This window comes from Chlorocebus sabaeus, chromosome 9 (assembly GCF_047675955.1).
Source record: "Chlorocebus sabaeus isolate Y175 chromosome 9, mChlSab1.0.hap1, whole genome shotgun sequence".
Lineage (NCBI taxonomy): Eukaryota > Metazoa > Chordata > Mammalia > Primates > Cercopithecidae > Chlorocebus > Chlorocebus sabaeus.
The window spans coordinates 14,111,951-14,136,309 of NC_132912.1; the positions used below are offsets into that span (position 1 = coordinate 14,111,951).

Genomic DNA, 24,359 nt, shown 5'->3' on the forward strand with positions numbered 1-24,359 from the left:
TGGGACTACAGGTACTCACCATCATGCCCAGCTAATTTTTGTATTTTTAGTAGAGACACGGTTTCGCCATGTTGTCCAGGCTGGTCTCGAACTCCTGACCTCAAGTTATCTGCCTGCGTCAGCCTCCCAAAGTGTTGGGATTACAGGCGTTAGCCACTACGCTTGGCCTAATTCTGCTCTTAAATGCCATTTGATGATGGGTGATCCATCGTACTCCTAATCCAAGTCACTGAAGTATCTGGTGGCTACGTGGACTACCAATACAGCGGGGTGGAGAAGATTCCCTCTGGCCCTGGGCACTTCTTTTCTGCAGATGAGCTGCAATACTAGTCCTCAGGCCTTTGCATGTGGCTAGAAACCAACCCTTGAAGTCTGGGGCTATAGTTCCCTCCTTAATTAAAAACACATTGTAATACCAGAAGTGGCGCCTGATGGCAAACTTATTTGCCAACGTGGAGCCAGTGTCCTGCCGGGGTCTACTTTGTTTTGGAATTTCTAGCATATTAAAGGCCCTAAAGGGAAACTGTGTTCCATATGTGGAGATAACCAGCCTTCCAGAAAAGCACAATGAGAAGAAAGGTGGGGCTGAGGGGAAGAGAAGGACATTATTAGAATACATAAAGCAGCATGTACGAGGAATATTCCGGTATTTTCCCGTTTCTCCCATTCTTGGCTTGAAATTGGTTATGCATGTGAAAAACATCCAGGTGGCTTTTATTTTACACCCTTTCAAATTCATCTCTAAAGTTGTTGCAAAGGGATCTTCCAAGAAAGGCGGATTCCCAGGAGTACTTCAATACTGAGTGAAATATTAATAACGAAATACTACCGTTATGGAGCACCTTGCTTGTGCTATACAGTGTGCTGAGTGATTTAGGTAGAATTTTTTTTTTTTTGACAGTCTCACTCTGTCACTGTGTCACCTTGGTTCACTGTAACTCTGCCTCCCAGGTTCAAGCAATTCTCGTGCCTCAGCCTCCTGAGTAGCTGGGATTACAGGCAAGAGCCACCACACCCAGCTAATTTTGTATTTTTAGTAGAGATGGGGTTTTGCCATGTTAGCCAGGCTGCTCTTGAACCCCTGACCTCAAGTGATCTGCCTGCCTTGGCCTCCCAAAGTGCTGGGATTACAGGCATGAGTCACTATGTCCAACCTTATGTAGGTTCTTCATCTTTAAGACAACCCTAGAAGAAACTGATTTTGACCCCATTTAACAGAAGACAAAACTGAGGCTCAGGACAAGAAAGTTGCTTGCCAAGTCCATGCACGGGCAAATGGTGGAGCTGGAGTATGGACCTGTGTCAGTCTGACACTGAAGTCACCAAAGCTCATCTTGCGTATGCCATGATGCTAATCTAAAATTTCCAGCAAAGGAAAAATAAAATAATCGTGGATGTACGACTGTGTATTTTTCTGAGCGGCAGAGAAAACTGTTAGTTTACTAGACAATTAGCAGTGAGTACTAAGATTCAAATGGATCAACTTGAATTTTCCAGCAGCATTAAGATTTCGTAAAACAGCAAGAGGTTGGATGAGAAAACCAAACAAATAGGCTACTCCCTGGTGTTGGCCCTTAGCAAAATCCTGGGAAGGGGGAAAGTGTAGACGTTGAGCATTTTTGAAAACTGAGATTCACAATAAGTTCCACATTTGTTCTGATCCTCCCTCCAGCCCCCACACTGGGCAATTCCTCAAGGCCTGAGAACTGGGTGTCTGCTTGTCCAGAACATTCTTGTTAAATAATTGGCTTAGAAAGTCGTGAAAGGCGTCAGTGGCTCTGAACCACAGGGAAACCCAAACAGTTTATGAAGAACAAGATCAGCCCGCCTTCTAGTGGATGGCCCTGACTCAGCAGAGCTGTGTGTGAAAAGGCAAAGCTGGCCTTGAAGCTGAAACTTTCAACAAACAGGCAGATACCTTAGGGAGGCTACAGTGCCCCAGTGTTTATGTTTCTGCATCTAACCCCTCCTTTTTGTTTTTTTTTCTGAGACAGAGTTTCACTCTCTTTGCCCAGACTAGAGTGCAGTGGTGCAATCTGGGCTCACTGCAATCTCTGCCTCCCAGGTTCAAACAAGTCTCTTGCCTCAGCCTCCCGTCTAGCTGGGACTACAGGCATGCGCCACCATGCCCGGCTAAATTTTGTATTTTTAATAGAGATGGGATTTCACCATGTTGACCAGGCTGGTCTCGAACTTCTGACCTCAGGTGGTCCGCCTGCCTCAGCCTCCCAAAGTGCTGGGATTACAGCCGTGAGCCACTGTGCCTGGCCATACCCCTCCTCTGTGATTAGCACTGTATCATAAACAGAGTCCAGAGAAGAAGGAGGAAGAGTAAAAATCCTCCTTTGCTGGGGAGAGCACACTGTCTCAAGATTTAGAATCTAGCTGGGAACTGGGAATCTTTGGTGTTATTTCTGCAAGCAATATGAATTCATAGGGTTGAACAAATTGCTAGCCCTTTTTGCATTTTCAGTTTTCCGTTCCATTTATTCTTTATTGTGTCTTTGTATCTTTTTGGCCCCTAAAACTTGCTCACTCACTCCTTTTCTTTCTCTCTGTTTGACTGTAAGCCACTTAGAAAGTTGATTACATATGGCGACTAGGAATCCACCGTTCTTTTCCCTACACCTTTCGTTTTGTTTGCCTTTTTTTCTTTTTCTGAAAACCCTCCCCTCTGTAAGAACCTATATAAAGCCTGCCTGTTCTTCAACTTCCTCCCTAGATCCTGCTCTCAGCACAGCTTGCTTCTTCCTCTGAAATCCAGTGGTATTTCTTGTCAGAATTTCTCACCCGGCCTCTATACGCTACTGCAGTACATTGCTAGTTATCTCTTCCCTACTTACGTGACTGATTTACCTAGCTATTCTGAGAGTTGCAGCAAAGACTGTATCCTATCCTTTTGTGTTTCTCTCTCGGTATCAGCACACGAACTGGCTTCTAACTCATTAAAGGTTGCGTGATTGGAATGTAAAACAGTCGCGTGAACAACAGCCATGACCACCTTTTACGGAATGCTCATTTTTTTTTTTTTTTTTTTTTTTCACTCTTATTCCCTGGGCTGGAGTGCAGTGGCACGATCTTGGTTCACTGCAACCTCTACCTCCCGGGTTCAAGCGATTCTCCTGCCTCAGCCTCCTGAGTAGCTGGGATTACAGGCATGCACCACCATGCTAATTTCATATTTTTAGTAGAGATGGGGTTTTTCCATGTTGGTCAGGCTGGTCTCGAACTCCTGACCTCAGGTGATCCACTTGCCTTGGCCTCCCACAATGCTGGGATTACAGGCGTGAGCCTCCGTGTCCGGCCCGGAATGCTTATTGTCTGTCAGAATGATGCTAAGAGCTTTACGTACAATATCCCATTCATCACAACAAAATGTTAAGGTCTTATTATCCCCATTTTACAGCAAAGGAAGCTGAAGTTACATAGCAGGATCGTGAACACACAGCTAGTAGCTGCTGAAACTAAGATTCACCTTCTGTGGACTGTGGTAGCTCATGTCTATAATCTCAGGACTTTGGGAGGCCAAGGCGGGCGGATCACTTGAGGCCAGGAGTCTGAGACCAGCCTGGTCAACATGATGAAACCCCGTCTCTACTAAAAATACAAAAATTAGCCGGACGTGGTGGCGCACACCTGTGGTCCCAGCCACTCAGGAGGCTAAGGCAGGAGAATCACTTGAACCTGGGAGGTGGAGGTTGCAGTAAGCTGAGATCAAACCACTGCACTACAGCCTGGGCAACAGAGCAAGACTCTGACTCAAAAACAAAACAAAACAAACAACAACAAAACAAAAAACAGAGAAAGATTCAGCTCCAGAGCTATGGTATTCCAGTCACCATGCCTCCCCGTCCCCAATCGATTTGGTGACTAAAATACCAATGAAATGAAAGGAGGATATTTGAAGTTCTGAGGAACATGACTGTAGAAATGGTGAGTAAGCAATGTCAGCTGAAAGAGGAAGGAGACGATGTGAGGATTCCACAAAAATACCTTGGTAGTCAGCAGGTTCCTCATAATGACCCCCTAGTATGGACAATATTGCCTGGTGCTTGAAACCCTGGACTCTGAAGTCAAACTGGGTTTGAATTCTTCTCTACAATCACTAGTTGAGTGATCTTCAGCAAATGATTTAAAGCTCCCTGTGACTCAGTTTCCTCATGTATAAAATTGGACAGTAAGGTTCCCCCTCATCTGGTTGCCTTGAGGATGAAACCTGTACATGTGAAGTGCGTGTGCATTGAGCATTAAATAAACGTCCGCTGTTATTCATCAAGAACTTCTTAGTCCAAAGCCATAGAATCTGATCTGAAAGGCTAAATGGGCTATTTCACAAGACTTCAGTGAGTGAGCAAGAGCTGTTTTTATCTTTCAATCCCAAACACGACAAAGAAACTGAAGATAGACAGTTTTAAACGACAAAAGAAGGCAACCAGCTGACTGTATTTTAAGCATTATCAAATGCACCAACACTATGCTGACCTCATCAGGACTGGACCGACACTGAGAGAGTCTTTGCCCAAATGGCTGCAAGGGTAAGGGAGGGAAAAAGGAAGGAACTCTGGTGGGAGGTGGTTAACACTATGGTAGGGGAAACCAGTATTTTGTACAATTACTACACACAGTGATTAACAGCCGGCTCAGATCTGGCCTCTCTGTGATCTTGGGGTGTGTGACCAAGCCTCCATTTTCCTATCCATAAAATGGGGTAATCAGTTAATTGTGAATATTTACGTACATACTAATTGGGAGAATGAGTATGTATGTAAAGCACCTGAAACAGAACTAAATAAACACTATTTGTTTATTCTGCTTTTATTTGTTTGTTTTTGAGACGGAGCCTTGCTCTGTCACCCAGGCTGGAGTGCAGTGGCGTGATCTTGGCTCCCTGCAACCTCCCCTTCCTGGGTTCAAGTGATTCTCCTGCCTCAGCCTCCCAAGTAGGTGGGATTACAGGCACACACCACCATGCCCAGCTAATTTTTTTGCATTTTTAGTAGAGACGGGGTTTCGCCATGTTGGCCAGGCTGGTCTTGAACTCCTGACCTCAAGTGATCCACCCACCTCGGCCTCCCAAAGTGCTGGGATTACAGGCATGAGCCATTGTGCCCGGCCTATTCTGCTTTTTACAATTATAACCAGTCTAGACTGGTAGTTTCTTTGGATGGTTGAGATATAGCCTTGATGGAAGAGAGGAGATTGCACTGGACTAAGTTAACAATTTTCCCCAGCACTCTATTTTATTCTATGAAATGGCTTAAATATGGGAATTTTATTGGACAGCCTTGGCTGGGATTCTCAGCAATGGGCACTTGCAATTATGAGAATCCCTTCTCAATAAAAGTCCCCTCTCCCTGCAACAATGATAATTAGAGAATGTCTATCCATACCCAAAAGCTGTGAGTGGGCTGCGTGCGGTGGCTCACACCTGTAATCCCAGCACTTTGGGAGGCTGAGGCGGGTGAATCTGAGGTCAGGAGTTCGAGAATAGCCCGGCCAATATGGTGAAACCCCGTGTCTACTATAAAATATAAAAATTAGCCGGGCAGGGTGGCACGCACCTGTAGCTCCAGCTACTTGGGAGGCTGAGGCAGAAGAATTGCTTGAACCTGGGAAGCAGAGGTTGCAGTGAGCTGAGATCGTGCCATTGCACTCCACTCCAGGTGACAGAGCAAGACTCTGTCTCACAAAAAAAAAAAAAAAAAAAAAAAAAAAAAAAAAGCTGTGAATTTTTTTTTTTTTTTTTTTTTTTTTAAATTTTAGATTTGTAATCATCAGGTGACAGGTTCACTATTCTTCAAAGACCTTTTAGAGGAGGGTATTTTAGATAATGGCCAGGTTGTGTCATGATGGCTGTGCTCATTTTTCATGGGTTTACCCGCTTCGTGAGCTTGGGAGACAAACCAGATATAACACAGTCGTGAAAACGAGGCCACGCCAAGTTCATGCATGTAGTCAGTTTCCACCCGGGAGCACTGTGGGAGCTGGCACTTACTGGCCTTCTGCTGCCATTCCTGGATCAGAGCCCTGCAATACTGGGTCAGCTGCAATTTGCCCCCCAGGGCTGAGTATCAACAGGCACTTCCCCTCGCTCTGCAAATGCTTGGGGGCGTCCTCGTGCTCTCTACTTGGCCAAGAGAGAACTTGAACCGCGGGTTATTTGGCCCAGACCAGTAGATGCTGTGGAAAAGGCACTGTGGCTGCCCCAGAACAGGGAAATCACAAAATGCTTGCCTTGGGAAGCATAAACAAAGCCGCATGGTGTAGGAGGGGCAGCCCCCGCCTTTGGATCCAGGATCGGAGACAGGAGAGAATAGAGGCCTTTTTAGATTTCTAGGAACCACTAACAGTGTGAACTTCACTCTTCTATGAGCCCCAGGAGGTATCTGCTACCCAAGACGCCAACATTGCCTGCCTAGAATCTTTGGTGGCAGCTTGTTTCCTGACAAAATTGTTTGTAAAAAGCCTTCATTGAATTTTCCCTGGAAACTTAAAGGAAACTCACCACAGTTATGATAATAGTACCAATCCTACACTTATTTTGGAAACGGACGCTTTAATTTTTTGAGACATTAAGGAATATTGTTCTGTACTCATCATTTCTCAGGTGACACAGAAAGATCAAGCATCTCGAGATTTGCTTTGACTTTGTAGCCCGGGAATAAATTGATAACTGTGGCTAAACATTGATTGGACCTGTACTATTTCTCAGGTTTGGTCTACATACTTTATATATATAGTCTCGTTCATTCCTGAGGATAACACTATGTGGCAAATAATGTTATTGCCATGTCATAGATGAGAGGATTTGGGCTCCAAAGGGGAAGTGATTTGTACTCAGACTTACCCTCTTGGAGTAGGGACTTATATATAATTCATGGACTTCAGGACACGTGCTTCTAACATCATGCTAAGCTGACTGTCTGGGATGGGCTGACTGGCAGCCCAACCCACCTGCACTTCCCAGTCTGTGTGGTAGTTGGGTGTGTGGTCATGTGACCAAGTTCTGGCCAATGAGAAGAAGGGGAGCCCCACTTCTTCTTGGTCTGACCCATAAAAATCTCTCACCAGAGCTCTTCCATTCCCCCCCCCCCCTTTTTTTTAAGTGAAGAGGACACTGAGACCCAGAGGAGGGCAGAGTCACAAGATGACATCGAATGATCCTACGGAAGGCTGTCTACCTACCAGAGCATGTTTAACTTTTTATGAGTAAGAAATACATTTCTCTTGTGTTAAATCACTGAGATTTCCAAGTTACCCACTGCAGAAGCTAAGTTACTTTAACTGATGACCACTATGGTAAAAATGGATTGGGCACAGTTAAAACATGATTGTAAGTGGATCCTTAGCCAGAATTTATGTCTCCTTCCAAATGGTATGCTCTCTCTCAATCTGTAGAGGATATGGCCACAACTAGGAAATTCTCCTCCAACTTACAAAGATGAGAAAGACACCCGCATATCCTCTTTCCATTTTTCAAAGGGAGTTAACACGATATGAAAATAATCAGATTGCAGGACAGTCATTCACTGGAAACCCATCTGGTGTGGTGATGAGCTCATACTCTTGAGAATGAAGACAATTTGCATCTGAGGCTGGGTGGTGAGGCTTCCAAAACAGACCAGCTGGTTTTCAAAAGGGCCAGTGGTGAGTACGACAGTGCTTAGTAGAGAGGGCCAGTGGCCAAGCTGTATAGGCAACATCATTGTAAATGATTTTAAACACATGATGCTTATTAAATAAGGCCACCTGATGGTTCAGAGCTCTTGTCCTCCCATCTGTCATAGCAACTTAGGTTTGATACCAAATGTGACTTCTGCCTGTCCACCTCCCACCACCTCAGCCTAGTTAATTCCTACTTATCTTTAAGACCTCTGACCAAATAGTGCCCCTCAAATAGTTTTCCCCAACATCACAGAAAAGGCAAGGTCCCTCTTAGGTTACCAGGTGCCTTGTCCTCAAAGCATTGACCTCCAATTTTAATTTGACTTGAAACTGTCTAATCATTATATTAATGCTGCTGAGTAAATGTTGTTAGATTTCCACCTTTATAAGAGCATGCAATCACATTTTTTTTCTTTTGGTTTACCATTATATCTCCAGAGCTTAGCTCAATGTCTGGCACATAGAGGGTGTTCATTAGTTATTTGTTAGATGAATGAACAAACACATGAATGAATGAATGAATGAATGAATGAATGAATCTTCATTTAATTAATGGAGAAGTAGAGGAACTTAGCCACTCAGCTTCTGCAGCTGCTACTAGCCATCTTCTTCCAAATGACTTTGTTGAAAGAGACTACTCCAAATACACCATTTCTTCTGTAGCTGATCATTGCCCCAGAACAAATGTCTACAGTGTGGCTGTTGAGATCTCTCCCCAGAGGAGACCAGCCACTAACTTCTCTGAGTCTCGTTACGATACCGTTATTTATAAAAATGAAGATGACAGTACTTATCCCCAAGGGTATTGAGAATCAAAAATAATAAAATGCATTTGGAAATATACTCTGAACATTTCAAAAAGATATGCATCTATATAGTTTTTTTGGTGTCAAAACTTGTCTCTTACATGATGAAATTTTGAAAAGATACCCATTTGTGAAGACTAGAACCTTTTGAGAATGGTAAGCAAATAGACTCTCTATTTAGTGAAATATGCATTTTTTCAAGGGAATAGCAGAGCAATTAGATTCCTGATCATCTCCATCAGTTCCACCACAGGAGACTCCAAAACAAACACAATTTAAGTAAAACCCTGGCTGTTCTCCTTTCAGTGGGATTACTATTCCTGAGCTCCACCTAAGCGGACCTTTAGAAGCCCTCAGTGTTCAAAGGTAGTTGGCTATTGATCAAAAGCTCAAATTTTGAGTTGATTCCCACAATGCTTTGGTGGTGGATTAGCATATGGCGGGAGAGACAGAACCCAAATTACTGGTGGCTGATGCAAAAACTGGCAGCTAATTGTAAACCTCCAAACAAAGTATTATTTACTCACTGGAACAAAGAAAAGTGCTTTCAAGGAGAATGAAAATATCTCCCATGTCATGTCAGATTCAAGAATATTTTATAAACAAAGTAAAAATTGAGCTGCTAGGTTGTTTGCAAATACTGTCCACATCAAGGAAGAACAATTTGCAAATGGAAGAAGTGGGGGTTTTGCTTTCCATCCTATTGCAAAAATATGTTTCTGTGTCAATTTAAGAAAGTATGGTTGCAAACGACAGGGTGAGTGAAATGGAAGCACACCGGTAGAAATGCAAACACATCTTCCTTTACTGACAGGCACCTAGGGCCTTAATGAATGCCCGAAAAAAACTAAAAACAAACAAATGTGCAGACTTGACAGAGAAATTTAATAGATTTGCTAAGGTGCAAGCCTCTTTTTTTTTTTTAACCACACATGTAGATCATCAGAGAAAAGGCCAAGCCCACACCATATGTAGGCATTAAATAATATGCAGGGCATCACTCTTTAAAACATACATTGCCATAACGGAATGATGAAAGGGGAACAGCAAAAACAGCAAATTGAGAATCAAAGTCCAACTTTCCACATGTGGAAACGTTTGGTTGGGTCATGGCAGATTCCATCAGTCCCAGATTGGTTGTATGAGTTGTTTGTGAAGATAAAAACGAACCATTGAAAACCCAATCTCATTTTAGAGGAATCGTTCTTTATTAGGAGAATGGATCATTGATGTCACTATAACTAATCATATGGACAGCTGATAGAGATGTATTTTCAAAATCATTATTCTAGAATCTCTCAGTTTCAGAAGCATATTTTCTACAAAGAAGAAAACACACAAAGTGTTCTACGTAATTACCTAGGTTGGTAGGTGATCTCACATATTAGCTCACTTGTTTTTCTTACAGAGTGTGTGAGAAATTCAGTATCTATAGGTCATTGCAGGCCTGGCTCTGTGGTCTCCAGACAGCCAGTGTTAAAGCATTAGGTTAGAACTGCTATGCAGATTAGGGAAAAGGACCCTTCTCAAATTCCTAACACATGGATGTTCACTCTAGCCACTGGTCCATATTTCCTTTCTAGAAGCAGCAGTGATGGGTGAACCACTGATAACTGTAAAACCATGTAACATTCAAGGGCATTCATGCTTGGAGGAAGGTGGGATGTACCCTGTGACCCTCAACACAGCCATCCCAGAACCAGGGAGAGGAGAGGACCAGGCGTGTTATCTTGTTGGTGCTTTGTCAACAGGCATTAGAAATTAAAAAAACAGGAACAAAGTCCACAACTCTGATGACCTGATGAAGGATGCAGTTTCTACAAATAGACCAAAAAAAAAAAAAAAAAGCAAAACGAAACCAAAAACACCAAAAAAAAAAAAAAAAAAAAATTCCAATCCCCCTCCCCATCAACCAACGAATGACTTCCAACTTAAAAAGAAAAATTTAAAACAGGTTTACATATGCCATACATATGTGTTTTACATCTTTGGGGCCAGAAGCAATTTATGGTAAGCCAATAATTCAGATTGTTGGTCTTATTTATTTTATTTTTCCTATAGTTTTACTGCACAGCCAGGAGCGGTGTGGAGCTGGAGGCTGGGTGGGGGTGGGTGGGGAGGCATTAGAGAGGACAGAACTTGATTTGTCATGAAACTAATGAAGCTTAAACTTCAGGGTTCCTCGTTTCATGGGATCTTGCAAGTCTCTGGGACGATTTCTAGCAAGATGTTCATGCATTCGTTGTTTGCAAAACTGAGGTATTTTAATTGTCATCAGTTACAACTAATGCCTCTTTTTTTTTTTTTTTTTTTGAGATGGAGTTTTGCTCTGTCACCAGGCTGGAGTGGTGCAATGGCGTGATCTCGGCTCACTACAACCTCCGCCTCCCTGGTTCAAGTGATTCTCCTGTCTCAGCCTCCCACGTAGCTGGGCCTACAGGTGCCCACCACCTGGTGGTGCCCACCACGGCCAGCTAATTTTTGTACTTTTAGTAGACATGGGGTTTCACCATGTTGGCCAGGATGGTCTTGATTTCTCAACCTCATGACCTGCCCGCCTCAGCCTCCCAAGGTGCTGGGATTACAAGCATGAGCCACCTCGCCCGGCCAATTAATGCCTCTTTCTATGTTGATTTTCCCCCTCTGTCAAATTTCCTCTTTTGCTCAGGTAGCATTGGAATGACCACTGGGTTGTTTTTTTTTTTTTTTTTTTTTTTTGGGAATTCAGCTAAGGAGAAGAATGGTCAGGATAAATTCAGTTTGGGAGTCAGGAATATATGTGAGGTCCACAGACACTGCCATCTGTAATCAAGTTACGGTGAGCTGCACCAGCGTAGAAATGGCTTCCAGCAAGAACCCTCACCCCTAAAAGCCGACTCACCCACCTTGTTCATGAAGGACTAGAGATCTTATCAAGATATGGCTGCATCTTATGGTGCCAGGCTGTGAAGGTATGTGGCTAGCAGAAGAGAAAGAAGATTTAAAATGCCAAGAGCCAGAAACCCATCTGTAGAGGAATCTTCCAATCCTCAGACTGATAAGATAGTAAGTAGAGAGTTCCATTCTCATACCTCCTGGTCACAGGCGGAAGTGTTCCCACTGTCAGGAGTATATTTAATACATAGGACACAGAATTACAAAAGCACCATACAATGTTTTCTTTACTGAAGGAACTAGAATATAATTGGATGTTCCTGCAATCCCTGTGTTTAGATGACATATACCTATAATCTTACTCTCAACAGCATGTTCTGCAATCGATCATATAAAAAGAAACTTGTAAGAAGTCTTCCCAAGTTCTTCAATAATTCTAAAAATCTGCACAGTGTTTCCAATGACAAGTTATGAATTGGAAAGAACCCTTTCTTTCTTTCAGTAATGAAAAGACAGATTTTGATCAGCCATAGCGTGGGAAAGACAGACTTAGCTTTCTCTTCTCTCTCTGTAGAAAATGTTATAAAATCATTATCTTGCGAAGAAGAGATCAAAGAGTAGGCAACCAAAATAGGTAGGAAGAAGAGGATAATAGGGATGTTGGTAGGTTAATTAATAAACACACATTCCTTTTCTGAATTTTGTGATGCTTCTCATAATTGTCAGCTTTCTTACATTTGTAACTTGTGATTTTTTCTTTCATATCTAAGTTTGTATCATTTTTTTTTTTTTTGAGACAGTTTCGCTCTTGTTGCCCAGATTGGAGTACAGTGGTGCCATCTCGGCTCACTGCAACGTCTCGAACTCCGGACCCCCTGGGTTCAAGCGATTCTCCTGCCTCAGCCTCCTCAGTAGCTGGGATTACAGGTGCCTGCCACCATGCCTGGCTAATTTTTTTTGTATTTTTAGTAGAGACAGGGTTTCACCATGTTGGCCAAGCTGGTCTCGAACTCCTGACCTCAGGTGATCTGCCTGTCTTGGTCTCCCAAAGTGTAAGTTTGTATAATTTTTAATGATTTTCCTTTTAAGTCTCCCCTACCCCCAATTACATTAGGTTGGTGCAAAAGTAATTGTGGTTTTTGCTGTAATTAAAAGTAATGGCAAAAACTGCAATGACTTTTGTACTAACCTAATAGAAGCTGCAGGCCCTACCATTAACCCTGGTTTGGGAGGGTAACGTGATAAAGAAGTCATATGTAAAAGACACTTGGGAAAACAAAAGTCCCTGTTGAGAAGAGACTGGAGATGTGCAGGGGGCTGCCACTCACCCACAGCCATGGTTCTGGGAGTGAGATGGAAATCTGGAGGGGACAGAAGTTTCCCTCTACGGTTGGGGCTGAGTGCTGTTCCGAGAAGGGGACCCCTGTGCTGAGTAGCACACCACAGCCACATCCTGCCTCTGCGTGTGACCTGGAGTGATCACATTCTTTCTCATGATAATAAAAACAGAAGTCATTATACGAAAAATATACTTGCACACACATGTTTATAGCAGCACAATTTGCAATTGTGAAAATGTGGAACCCACCCAAATGCCCATCAATCAATGAGTGGATAAAGAAACTGTGGTATATACATACGATGGAATGTTACTTAGCCATAAAAAGGAATGAATTAACGGCATTCTCAGCGATCTGGATGAGACTGGAGACTATTATTCTAAGTGAAGTAACTCGGGAATGGAAAACCAAACATCGTATGTTCTCACTTATGAGTGGGAGCTAAGCTATGAGGATGCGAAGGCATAAGAATGACCAATGGACTTTGGGGACTCGGGGAAATGGTGGGAAGTAGGTGAAGGATAATAGACTACAAATTGGGTGCAGTGTATACTGCTTGGGTGAAGGGTGCACCGAAATCTCACAAACCACCAGTAAAGAACTTACTCATGTAACTAACACCACGTGTTCCCCAATAATCTATGGAAATAAGAAATTAAAACAAAACAAAATAAACAAACAAAAAAACAGCTAACATGGATTGTTTGCCTCGGATAGGCCGAGCCATGGGCTTAATTTGAATGATCTGAGTCAGTCCTCATGGTCATCTTGTCAAGTCATTGCCACACCTTCGTTTGTCAGGTGCCACAAACGACTTTTTGTCCTCTGTCATTAGTTCCTGCTAATATCAGGAATCACGTGTTAAGAATACAGATTGTGTAGGCTGAGCACAGTGGCTCACCGCTATAATCCCAGCACTCTGGGAGGATGGCACTGGCTGGTGGCTTGAGCTCAGGAGTTTGAGAACAGTCTGGACAACATGGTAAAACCCCATCTCTACAAAAAATAGGAAAATTAGCTGGGCGTGGTGGCGCATGCCTGTGGCCCCAACTCTTTGGGAGGCTGAGGTGGAAGATCCCAGAGCCCAGGAGGTTGAGGCTGCAGTGAGCCACGATTGCACCACTGCACTTCAGTGGGGGTGCTTATGACATTTTATACATATTTAAAGCATCTCCCCAGTGATCCTGAGGCTGCCTTTTACTATGTGCAGAATGAGGCCCCTTCAGCTCAGTCACTCCAGGTGGACAGCACGTTAGAATCAAAAACCCTTAGACCATCCCAACAACTAAGCCCTGGATCAACTAAATCAGAACAGCTGGGAGTCAGGACTGAGTATGGGTGTGTTTAAAAAGTTCCCCAGCTGAACTCATCCAGAGCCATCAGCCATTGCCTTAGCCAATGGAGACAGCGCAAACTACAAAAAAGTACTGCTTAAAAAAATACATTAAAATGGCCATTAATCACCATATCACTAACAAATAAATGCGCTCAAGATGAGTCTTTCCCAAGATCGAAAACAGCAAAAATACAATATTTCAACAAAAGCAACAACATTTCACATTTGTATGTTTTTTAGTCTTTGCAACACACTTTCACATCCATCGCTTATTTTATTTTTATTTTATTTTATTTTATATTTTTGAGACGGAGTCTCGCTCTTCTCACCCAGGCTGGAGTGCAATGGCCCGATCTCAGCTCACCGCAACCTCCACCTCCTGGGTTCAAGAGATTCTCCTGCCTCAGCCTCCCGAGTACCTGGGATTACAAGCATGTGCCACTATGCCCGACTAATTTTTTGTATTTTTAGTAGAGATGGGGTTTCTCCATGTTGGTCAGGCTGGTTTTGAACTCACGACCTCAGGTGATCCGCCCGCCTTGGCCTCCCAAAGTGCTAGGATTACAAGTGTGAGCCACTGCACCCGGCTCCATCACTTGTTTGAGCCCTACAACGTTATGAAGCTATCATTCCCATTCTGTAATGGAGAAAGCAAATAGGAGTGACTGACAGATTTTTTTTTTTCTTTTTGAGGGGGCAGTGAAGAAGGTAGCTGCTCTCTGCACTTTTCTCCAAGCCTCTATTTGTTGAAATGCAATTCTTGTGTTCTTGGCTCTTTCCTGTGAGACTGTGAAGAATGGGAAATGGCCCGTGTATCATTGCAGATGTGCCTCTAAAGCTGCCCTGCTTGACAGTAGAAAGGAGGGCTGGAGAAGGTGAATGCTGACCATGGGCTGGTAATCTTGGACCTCCTGCAGACCACCCCAGCCTGGTCTTGCTCTGGGCCGCCTCTTCTTTTCCCAGCCCCCTCGGCCTGGCTCTGCAGGCTGCTAACCGGTCCTTGTCCACCGAGCCTCCCAGGTTGGTGAATTTGTTTAGACTTGCCATCCTGGCTGCCTTCCAGACCCACCTGTGGGGATTATCTCCCAGCTGCCTGGGTTGGACATATCTGCCCCCAAAGGCCTGGCTTGGCCAGAGACCACAGAGAAGCACGAGGCGTGGTTAGCCTTTTAGTCCCAAACACCCACGACAGGGCCAGGCACCTATCTGCTGCTCAGGACCTGTCTGCGGAGCTGAACTGAGTCATGCTTGAGCAGGAATGTATTCTTTCTCCAGGCCTGGTGGCCAATGATTCAGCACTCTCTTCAGTATACTTAGGACGTGAATGGAAATCCTGAACAAGGCCCCTGAGGCGGGGCTAGCCCACCCTGCTTAGTTGATTTAAAAGACAAAGAGTGCCAGGTATGGGGGCTGACACCTGTAATCTCATTGCTTTGGGAGGCTTAGGCAGGAGAATCACTTGAGGACAGGAGTTCAAGACTCGCCTATCTCTACAAAAATTTTTTAAAAATTAGCTGGTCATGGTGACATGGTCCCAGCTACTTGGGAGGCTGAGGTGGGAGGATCACCTGAGTCCAGGGAGGTCGAGGCTGCAATGAGTCGTGGTTGCACTACTTCACTCCAGCCTGGGTGACAGAGCAATACCCTGTTCCCTCCCCCACCAAAACCAGAAGGAGATGAAAAGAAAGTGAGAGGTGGAGGCCGGAAGCCAGGGCTTCAAAACTCATTTGTAATCACTGCAAAGACAGAATCATCTTGACTAAGTAATTACCCCCACATACCCAGCTTGGGGACTTTGACTGTAAATCGTGGTTTCAGTAAAGCTTCAGATGGACAAACCAGCCACATTACTGCTTGAACCTCCCAGCTGGGGATTTCTTTCCCCCCAGGATTCTTTCAGATTCACAATATGTCATGGGAAATCTTATGTAAATTTTTCAGATGCTTGTCAAATTTGGAAGGAGTTCTCTGTAAGTTTCTTTTACATATGATCTATGACAGACACACTTGATGTTTAGAGTAAAGATTTTAGGTACATGTCCTTCAAGCACAAGAATTCTAGAAAAGTCTTCAGAAGCCATGTAAAGGGTCTACCCCTCGCCTGCCCAGGGGCAGATGAAGAAGCAGGAGCAGGGGTCCTGGGGGGCTGTGCCCACCTGACACCCTCGGGCACATCTTCCAGGGAGCCTCCCTTTCCTGAAAGTCCAGACATTCCAGGAGGAGGGGTAGAGCGAGGGGACGGGTGGTTTAGCCAGTGCGTTTTATTAAGGGATTATAGACCACCAAATTACACCTAAAAATATGAAGGCCAGCTGTACATGCTGGGTTACAAGTATTGTCATGAGCCAGCTCATAGAGGAAGGGCCAAAAACACTGAAGTCGACTTAATGAAATAAACTGGGTTACAAACACCCTTCAGAGGAGGAAAAACAAGCAACATCCCCCTTCAAGAGCCAGGCCAAGGGACATTCTTTCACTTGCTACACTGCCTGCACCCTCCACTCCCCATGCAATCTGGGTACTCTCAGGCAGGGCTGGGGCTGTCAGGACTGAAGTCTCCATGGCCAGCAGGGACGTGGCTTAATGCCACCTAACTGGACTGATAGCTGGAGAAGGCAGACACTCTCGTCTCCCCTTTTCGAAGTGCTCTGCACCCACCGCCAGTTAACTGACTCAGAAGTGCCACTCTCCCTCAAGAAAGTTTCTCTCCTTTACTCATATTTGGGTTGAGAGGTGTGTGTCTGAATCCAGAGGCCACTATGTAAAGGAAAGGAAGCTCCGTGGTGGTGCTTGAGGATCTTCCCGCCTTGCCTCCTGTCCCACACACCACACTCCCCTTATCAGCTTGTCACCACCCCCAACACACAGTTATACACATAGGTACACTCACACACGCATGCACATATGCACACACGTGCTCACACACATGCATACTCACAGGCACACATATGCACACACACACACACACCGCATGCATGCACAGTTTGATAAATCATCCGTTGTGAGAGGAGCATGGACTTATGGAAAGAATATCCTTTGTCTTTGCAGCCAGGAAAACTTTAGTTGAAATCACCAGGCTCTGTCTGGGTGACTTTGAACAACTTACATCCTTCTCTGAGTTTCAATAACCCCATCTCAAAATGGTGACAATAATCAAGATGGTGACATGGGCACTTCCTCAATCGGGTGGCTTTGAAAGATGAATTAAATGTCTACAGTGCACTTCACGCGGTGCACCGTATGGCACGCTTGACACCTAGAAGATGAGGCTCTGTTCATGTTAACTGCTCCCTGTTAAATGTAACATGCTTCAGAGTCCCGAACTCATGCGACAATAGCTCATGCCCCCTTCCCCACCATTCACCGCCACTTTCCCATGCTTCAAAGAAACGCAAGAGGAGCTTCTGGTCCCACCTGATAGACGGCCCTGGAGATGCACCATGGTGTTAGCATCAGCTGCAGAACTCGAAGGTTACCCCCTTGGCAGGTCCTCAGCGCCCGGCAAGTCAGGTTCCAGCTCCAAGGCGGGTCCTCAGAGCCAAGCAGCCCAGCGGCCATGCTAGTCCCAGACTCTGCCGCCACCCCTCTGGTCCCTGGCCCCACATCCAGGGCTGTGTTCTTTTAGTGACACAAAGTGCCAGTGTCAGTTAAGATTTAATCAGGCAAGGAAAAAATGCAGTCCAAATAACTCTGATTCCTCTGACTCTCCTCCCCCTACCTTCCCTCACCACCACCCTCGCTAATCCTCAGAGACTGCTTTCCTTCAAGGATAAGCAAAAGGCTCCGAACTCCCTCCTAAAATGTTTCCTCCCTGTCTCTGGGGACTCACCGCGGCCAAGGTAAAAATAAACCTCAGCGTGCGGATAACGGCACATCCCTGTTTCTCAGCGCACTGAGGCTGGCTCTTCCGCAGATCAAACAGAACCCAGGGAAGACCGCAGACCCAGAAGCATCACCGAGTCCGGGATCCCCTCCAGGGTAAGAAAGCTAAGAGCAGAGGGCTGCAGCCTTCCATGCAACATTCCCCAGACATTCCATCTCTTTTCTTAACTCTTTACAACTTGGAGAACCCACGAGCTTCCACATGGTCAAGCAGAAAGTCCCATTCTGTAGCAGCACTGGAGAAATTGCTACTTCTGTGGGCAATTTGTAAAAAGCCAGGCATTTTCTTTGGAAGCGTCCCAAGTTTAGATTGGGATTGAAATGGCTGGAAAGAATACTTATCTGATGGATTTCACACCAACATCCAAGATTTGGAGGAAAGCAGGGAAAAGGAGGTAAAGTCAAGCTATCCCATTTTGCTTTTTTTTCTCATGATGGGTTACTTCCTATAAACGGTCTTGCTACATTGGGTAAGCTACGTGCATGCACGCATGTTGGGTAAGCTACAGGTAGAAATTAGCCCAAGGAAAGTCCTTCAATTAAACATGTCATAACCATTGGAATTTCATACATTGTTTTGATTGTTGATTATTTTAGAAGGGCATCTGCATCCTAATTCAATAAATTATATACCAAAAGGTGAGATTCCAAAGCTGGAAGGGAAAGAAGGAGGAGGGGAGAATGCAGCCACGACCTAGCTGTACCATTAAGAGAAGAAGCATGTTTAATCTTTAATGTCATTTTGATTGAACAGTCCTGAAAAATCATGGTAAGTTATAAGGCATGTTTGCCTTCTCCGCATTCCATTTGTTTATTTATTATCTGTCTCTTCAGTCCTAACTAATACCACCAGAAAAGTAGAAATGTAAAATGTACTAATCTACTAGAGCATCCCGCAGTCCTGTGTAACCTCAGTTTGAATTTGGCTGTCATTTTCTGTGTGGCCTCGGACAAATTAATTAACTCCTCTGACTTATTTCTTGATCTGTCAGATGGAAATAGTACCTACCTCCCTAGGTTGTGAGGATTAAATGAGGTGACATACTTAAAGTGGATAATAAAGAGCATGGCATGTGGCTGATATTTTTCCCTCTACTTATCATGATCTGGTAATTCAAAGACATTATCTACCACTGATAATATGAAACCCTTAGGATAAAAATTTGTGTTTCTCTAAATTATGTTCTTTTAATACCTTTTCTCCTTTTGCTTTGAATTTATGCATTGATTTGTTTCATTAATATAAGGCAGTCTTTATTTATTTATTTTTAGGGGAGTCTCTCTATATTGCCCAGGCTGATCTCAAGCTCCTGGCCTCCTGTGATCATCCTGCCTCGGCCTCCCAAAGTGCTGGGATTACAGGCATGAGCCACCTCACCTGGCCCATTTTAATTTAAACTCTTTTTTGAATAGCTCTATCATTTTTCCATGAATAATGACCCTAAGGCAAAACACGATGCATAATTTTATTCCTGTATACTATTTCTTTATTTTTACACCCCAGTAATGAAAAGCAGATGGGTGCTACAGAACCTTGCCTTTCTGCAAAAACCCCATCACCAGAAAGTTTTATCTAAGAGGGAAGAGAAGGGAGGGGAGGGGAAGGAAGGTAGGATGATAGGAAGATAAGAAGAAAGAAAGGAAGGGAGGAAGGAAAGAGGGAGGCAGGGAGGGAGGATGAAAGGGAGGGAGGATGAAAGGGAGGGAGGATGAAAGCGAGGGAGGGTGAAAGGGAGGGAGGGTGAAGAAGAAATTAAATTAAAAAGCAAACAGTATGCAGAAAATGATGCTCCCAGACACATTAGCTAACTGCATTGGTATTTTCATGAAAAAACAAATGCAAGATATATCATAGTTAGTTTCAGTGTGTGTGCCCTGAACTAATGCTCTCCATCCTCTGGGGACTTTGGCTGTGAAACAGACTCTTATCTACAGCATGTAATTATGGACTAGATAGGGACAGTTCTAAAGGCATTGTTTTATTCTATGATGAAATAATGTGACTTTAAAAATTTAAAAAGTTAAATATATATATTTAGCTTATGGTCTGGGAATCTTTTGAATATAAAGGTGCCATAATAAGCTCTTTTGAAAAATGCCTGAATATAAACAGGAATTCATGAGAACAGCAGGACCTACTCAAGCTGCCCTGATATCTTTACCATTTGCGGGCACGAGTGGTATTCCTTAGGGGGGCTTGCTCTGGAGTCTGGAATCGGAACCTGGTGACACCAGCAGCAGACGCCTCTCTCTGTGCCCATGGAAGCTCTGTGCCCAGTGCTGTTGGACAGTGCTGCCTGATTTTGCTGGCCCTATATCTTCAATCATCTACATGATTCTGCCCTAGCCTTTATTGATTGACTGACGGATGGATGGATTGAGGCAATCTCGCTCTGTCACCCAGGCTGGAGTGCAATGACGTGATCTCGGCTCACTGCAACCTCCACCTCTTGGGTTCAAACGATTCTCCTGCCTCAGCCTCCCGAGTATCTGGGATTACAGGTGCCCACCACCATGCCCGACTAATTTTTGTATTTTTAGTAGAGATGGGGTTTCACCATGTTGGCCAGGCTAGTCTCGAACTCCTGACTTCAGCTGATCCACCCGCCTCGCTCTCCCAAAGTGCTGGGATTACAGGTGTGAGCCACTGTGCCTGGCTCTTCCCTAGCCTTTAAATCACTAATTCAGAGTTTCACAAGGCAGCTCCCCCATGGCCTCTGAGAGGCTATGCATGCAGGTGGCATGGCTGCCACTGAGCACAATGCCCTTGCTTTTCAAAGGGAATTAGAAACCTCAGAGCAATTCACCATAGGTGTGTGTGTGTCTGTGTGAGTGCATGTCTGTGTGTCTATGTGTCTCTGAGTCTCTGTGTGTGTATGTATGTCCATGTGTGCCTGTGTGTACGTGTATGCCTGGCTCTGTCTCTATGTATGTGCCTGTGTGTGTCTACTGCGTGTCTGTGAATCTTTGTGAGTCTCTGTGTCTGTGTGTATGTCTATCATATGTTAATGTGTGTGTATGTATGTGTGTGCCTATCTCTGAGCCTCTGTGTGTCTGTGTCTGTGTGTGTGTGTCTACTGTGTATGTCTTTGTCTCCTTGTGTCTGTGCATATGTGTCTGTGCGTATGTGTGTCTCGTGTCTATGTGTGTGTCTGTTTATTATGTGTCTGTATGTCATTGTGTGTCTGTGTGCATCTATGTATGTGTGTGCTGTGTCTGTGTGTTTGTGTGGGTCATTATGTATCTATGTGTGTGTCTGTGTGTCTCTGTGAATCTCTGTGAATCTCTATGTGTGTGTCTGTCTCTTGTGTTTCTCTCTGTGTGTGTACACACCTTCATCTTACAGAAGAGGAGGTCCCAGCACAGCAGCCAGCCAGACCCCCTGCACACTGTGACGTAGCTGGAGCAAGTCACCAGAGCTCACCAGGCGAACATGTGACCTGGACTGGTCTAACTCCCAACCTCTCTTCATCACTTTCCTTATTCTTTTCTCAAGAATTATAGAAAATAAGCATCTTCTAGGCAGTTTACCACTTAGACAGTTGATCGCAAAACCTAAAGAGTAATGGATGAGGACAGTGACCTCTTGGTGTCTAAAGGATAGGGAATACCACGTTAGACACCAGGAAGACAAAGTGAGGAACAGTCACTCTCTCACTCCTCCTTCCACGAGACTTTTGCTACTATGAGGGGTGAAAAGAGTCAGGTATTGAGTTAGCTGGCCAGATGGGGTGAGTTGCTGAGTGTTTGCCTATTGTAAGTCCTGGGGAAACATCCCAAGGAGAAGCTGAGGTCTTGGTCCTGGGATTGCACATTGGGGAAGGGAACTTGGGCTGGAAGCCCTAACTCACTGGCTGACCTGGGAGGGAGGCAGGCATTGCTGGTGCCAGGAGTTCCCCTGCCCAAAGACAGAACAGAAGAGGAGGTGGGACCTTGGCATGGCAGGGATGACTGCTGGCCACGGACTCTCAGCCCCATCCCCTGCAGCTCCCACCTCCGTCCCGCTGGTTCATTATCTTCCCTGTCTCGGAGTTTCTGTGTTTTCTATCTCTGCTACCAGACCCTCGTTCACTGCTTCTGTAAAGACAGAGGAATTTTTTTTTTTTTTTTTTTTTTTTAAGCAACAAATGCGTGTGTCTGGCTCTGGGAATGTTTTAAGATATAATTACTGCCTTGAAAAGGAATAGGAAAAACTCAGTTGCAAGTAATGTGTAGTGCAATTATGAACAAAATTTGCAAATACATAAATACACAGAAAACAGCGTACACATGGAGAAGTATATTTATAGCGACTAAAGAAATGTGTTCAGAAGTGCAAGCTAATGGAACTCATTTTAATCATTCAGGGATTATTTATTGCTATCTATTTGTAAAAATGTCAGCCATGAGATTGACTGAAGAACTCCTATCTCAGGTCAAAGTCAGCTACTAGTGTAAGTAGCATTTTAAAAAAGATTCTCTTGGAGGTATTTCGTTATCTTTTACTGATCTGATCTCAAGGTAAAGGACAATTTCTCCAATAGCAAAGCCCAGTACATTTGAGGCCTAATATCAAGAAACTTCAAGGAATTAATGCCTTAGCATAAGTCAAATCTGTTCTCTTGGAAGAACAAAGGAAGATCAATAGCCGATTTATTCCAAAGTGAGAAGGTGATAGGAAAGTAAATAAATCCACACGAGTGACAGGGAAAGGCAGAGATGCACTCAGAAATGCCCATCAACCATATTTTCTGGTTTTGTAGAAAACTGATTTCTTTTGTGCTTTGTGAGCACTTAGCTCTACTTCTGTGTCACATAAGGACTTTTCCAGGTCTTAACTACTAATCCGTGTTTTAATTCCACATTCCTTTCCTGCCTTCCAACACAAGACTCAACAAAATTCAAACTGAGGTTTAAATTTACTGCATATTTCTTTCTTTCCATCCACTGAATGCCGTTAAGCAATCTCCACGTATAATCAAAATGCTGGACAGGAGTAGTGTTGGAAGCTTTGTTCTTTAAATGAAGGTGGCCTATCACTCTTTGTCAGTGAAATGTAAAAATACCTCACTGAGATATAATTGATATACCATACACTTCAATCATTTAAAATGTACAATTCAGTGGTTTGTTTAATCATAGGATTGTACAACCATTGCCACAATCTAATTTTAGAACGTTTTCATCCCCCAGAACAAAACCATACCCATTAGCTGTCATTGTCATTCCCCATTTCTCGTCACTCCCCCTAGCTACAGGCAGACTTTGATCTCCTTTCTGTCTCCAAAGATTTGCCTATTTTGGACATTTTATGTTAATGGGGTCTTTGCGCGTGACTTCTTTCACTTAGTGTAATGTTTTCAAGATTCATCCATATTGTAGCATGTGCCAGTACATTTTTTTCTTTGCTGAATAATATTTGATTATGTGGATAGACCATATTTTATTTATCCATGCATCAGTTGATGGACATGTGGGTTGTTCCCACTTTCTGGCTATTATGAATGATGCTGCTATAAACACTTGTGTAAGCGTTTTTGTGAGGTGTATGTTTTTCTTGTCTCTTGGGCACATACCTAGGAGTGGAATTGCTGGGTCAGATAGTCATTCTTTGTTGAACCATTTGAGGAGTTGCCAGACAGTTTTCCAAAGCAGCTATACCATTTTACATTTCCACTAGCAGTGTGTGAAGGTTCCAATTTCTCTACCTCCTTGCCAATCTTGTTTCTGATTACAGCCATCCTAGTGAGTGTGAAGTGGTGGCGTTCTTTGTTTTCTAGCTAGATTCTATGACATGGCTTTTGGGTTGGATAGGGTGGAGGCAGCAACAGAAAGGGCTGCTTTTAGGGGGCTTGCCTGTTGCCCCCCATGCTTTAGCCTGCAGCAGATGGAATCTGGGGAAAAGAGGCTGGAGTACAGAAGAGCCCAGAATGTCCTCTTCCTCTCTCAACAGCCCCTCCATACCATCTTCTTCTGCTCCTGACTCTCTCACACCCACCATGGGGACAAAAGTCCAAATATTTTTGGAAGTTACCATTTGTCATTTTCTAATCCGGGTTCCAGTTCTTTGGGAAAAAAAAAAAAAAAGCTATTTAGAAATAGCACTGGTATGGCTAAGTGAGTTGGTGATATGCAAAACTCAAACCCAAACAGTCTTTCGAAATCCCAAGGCGTTTCAGGATTGCTCACTAACACATTTAATCCCATATTTGGGTCTGGAAAACGTCCCAGCTCCAACCAAGAGTCATCATGGCGTCATCGTTTCTCAACCTGAGAACCCAAAAAACCCATTTATATAAATGCTAGGAAACTCACTATGTTCATTTTGGGGACTGGAGAATAACCTTTCAAAAATGCTTTGCTGTGTATACAAAAATATTTTGGGTCCCTGGGAAAGTCCAGGAGAGGCAGAAGCTGCCCTCTGACTTAAGCACTCCCGAGCAGCAAGCCAAGAGCTATGTTTAGAAATATTCCCCG

The 24,359-nt window shown here is 44.0% G+C and overlaps 1 protein-coding gene and 1 long non-coding RNA gene across 10 annotated transcripts in view; one reads left to right on the top strand and one right to left on the bottom strand.

Annotated features, from left to right (window-relative positions):
• The window catches only part of FRMD4A (FERM domain containing 4A), a 692,609-nt gene that overhangs the window by 311,343 nt on the left and 356,907 nt on the right, over positions 1–24,359 (bottom strand). The gene's annotated exons all lie outside the window — the stretch shown is intronic.
• The window catches only part of LOC140712363 (uncharacterized), a 38,810-nt gene continuing 25,221 nt past the window's right edge, over positions 10,771–24,359 (top strand). The window contains exon 1 of the long non-coding RNA XR_012093889.1: positions 10,771–18,672. This is a non-coding gene — a long non-coding RNA (uncharacterized lncRNA). The remainder of the gene's footprint in view (positions 18,673–24,359) is intronic.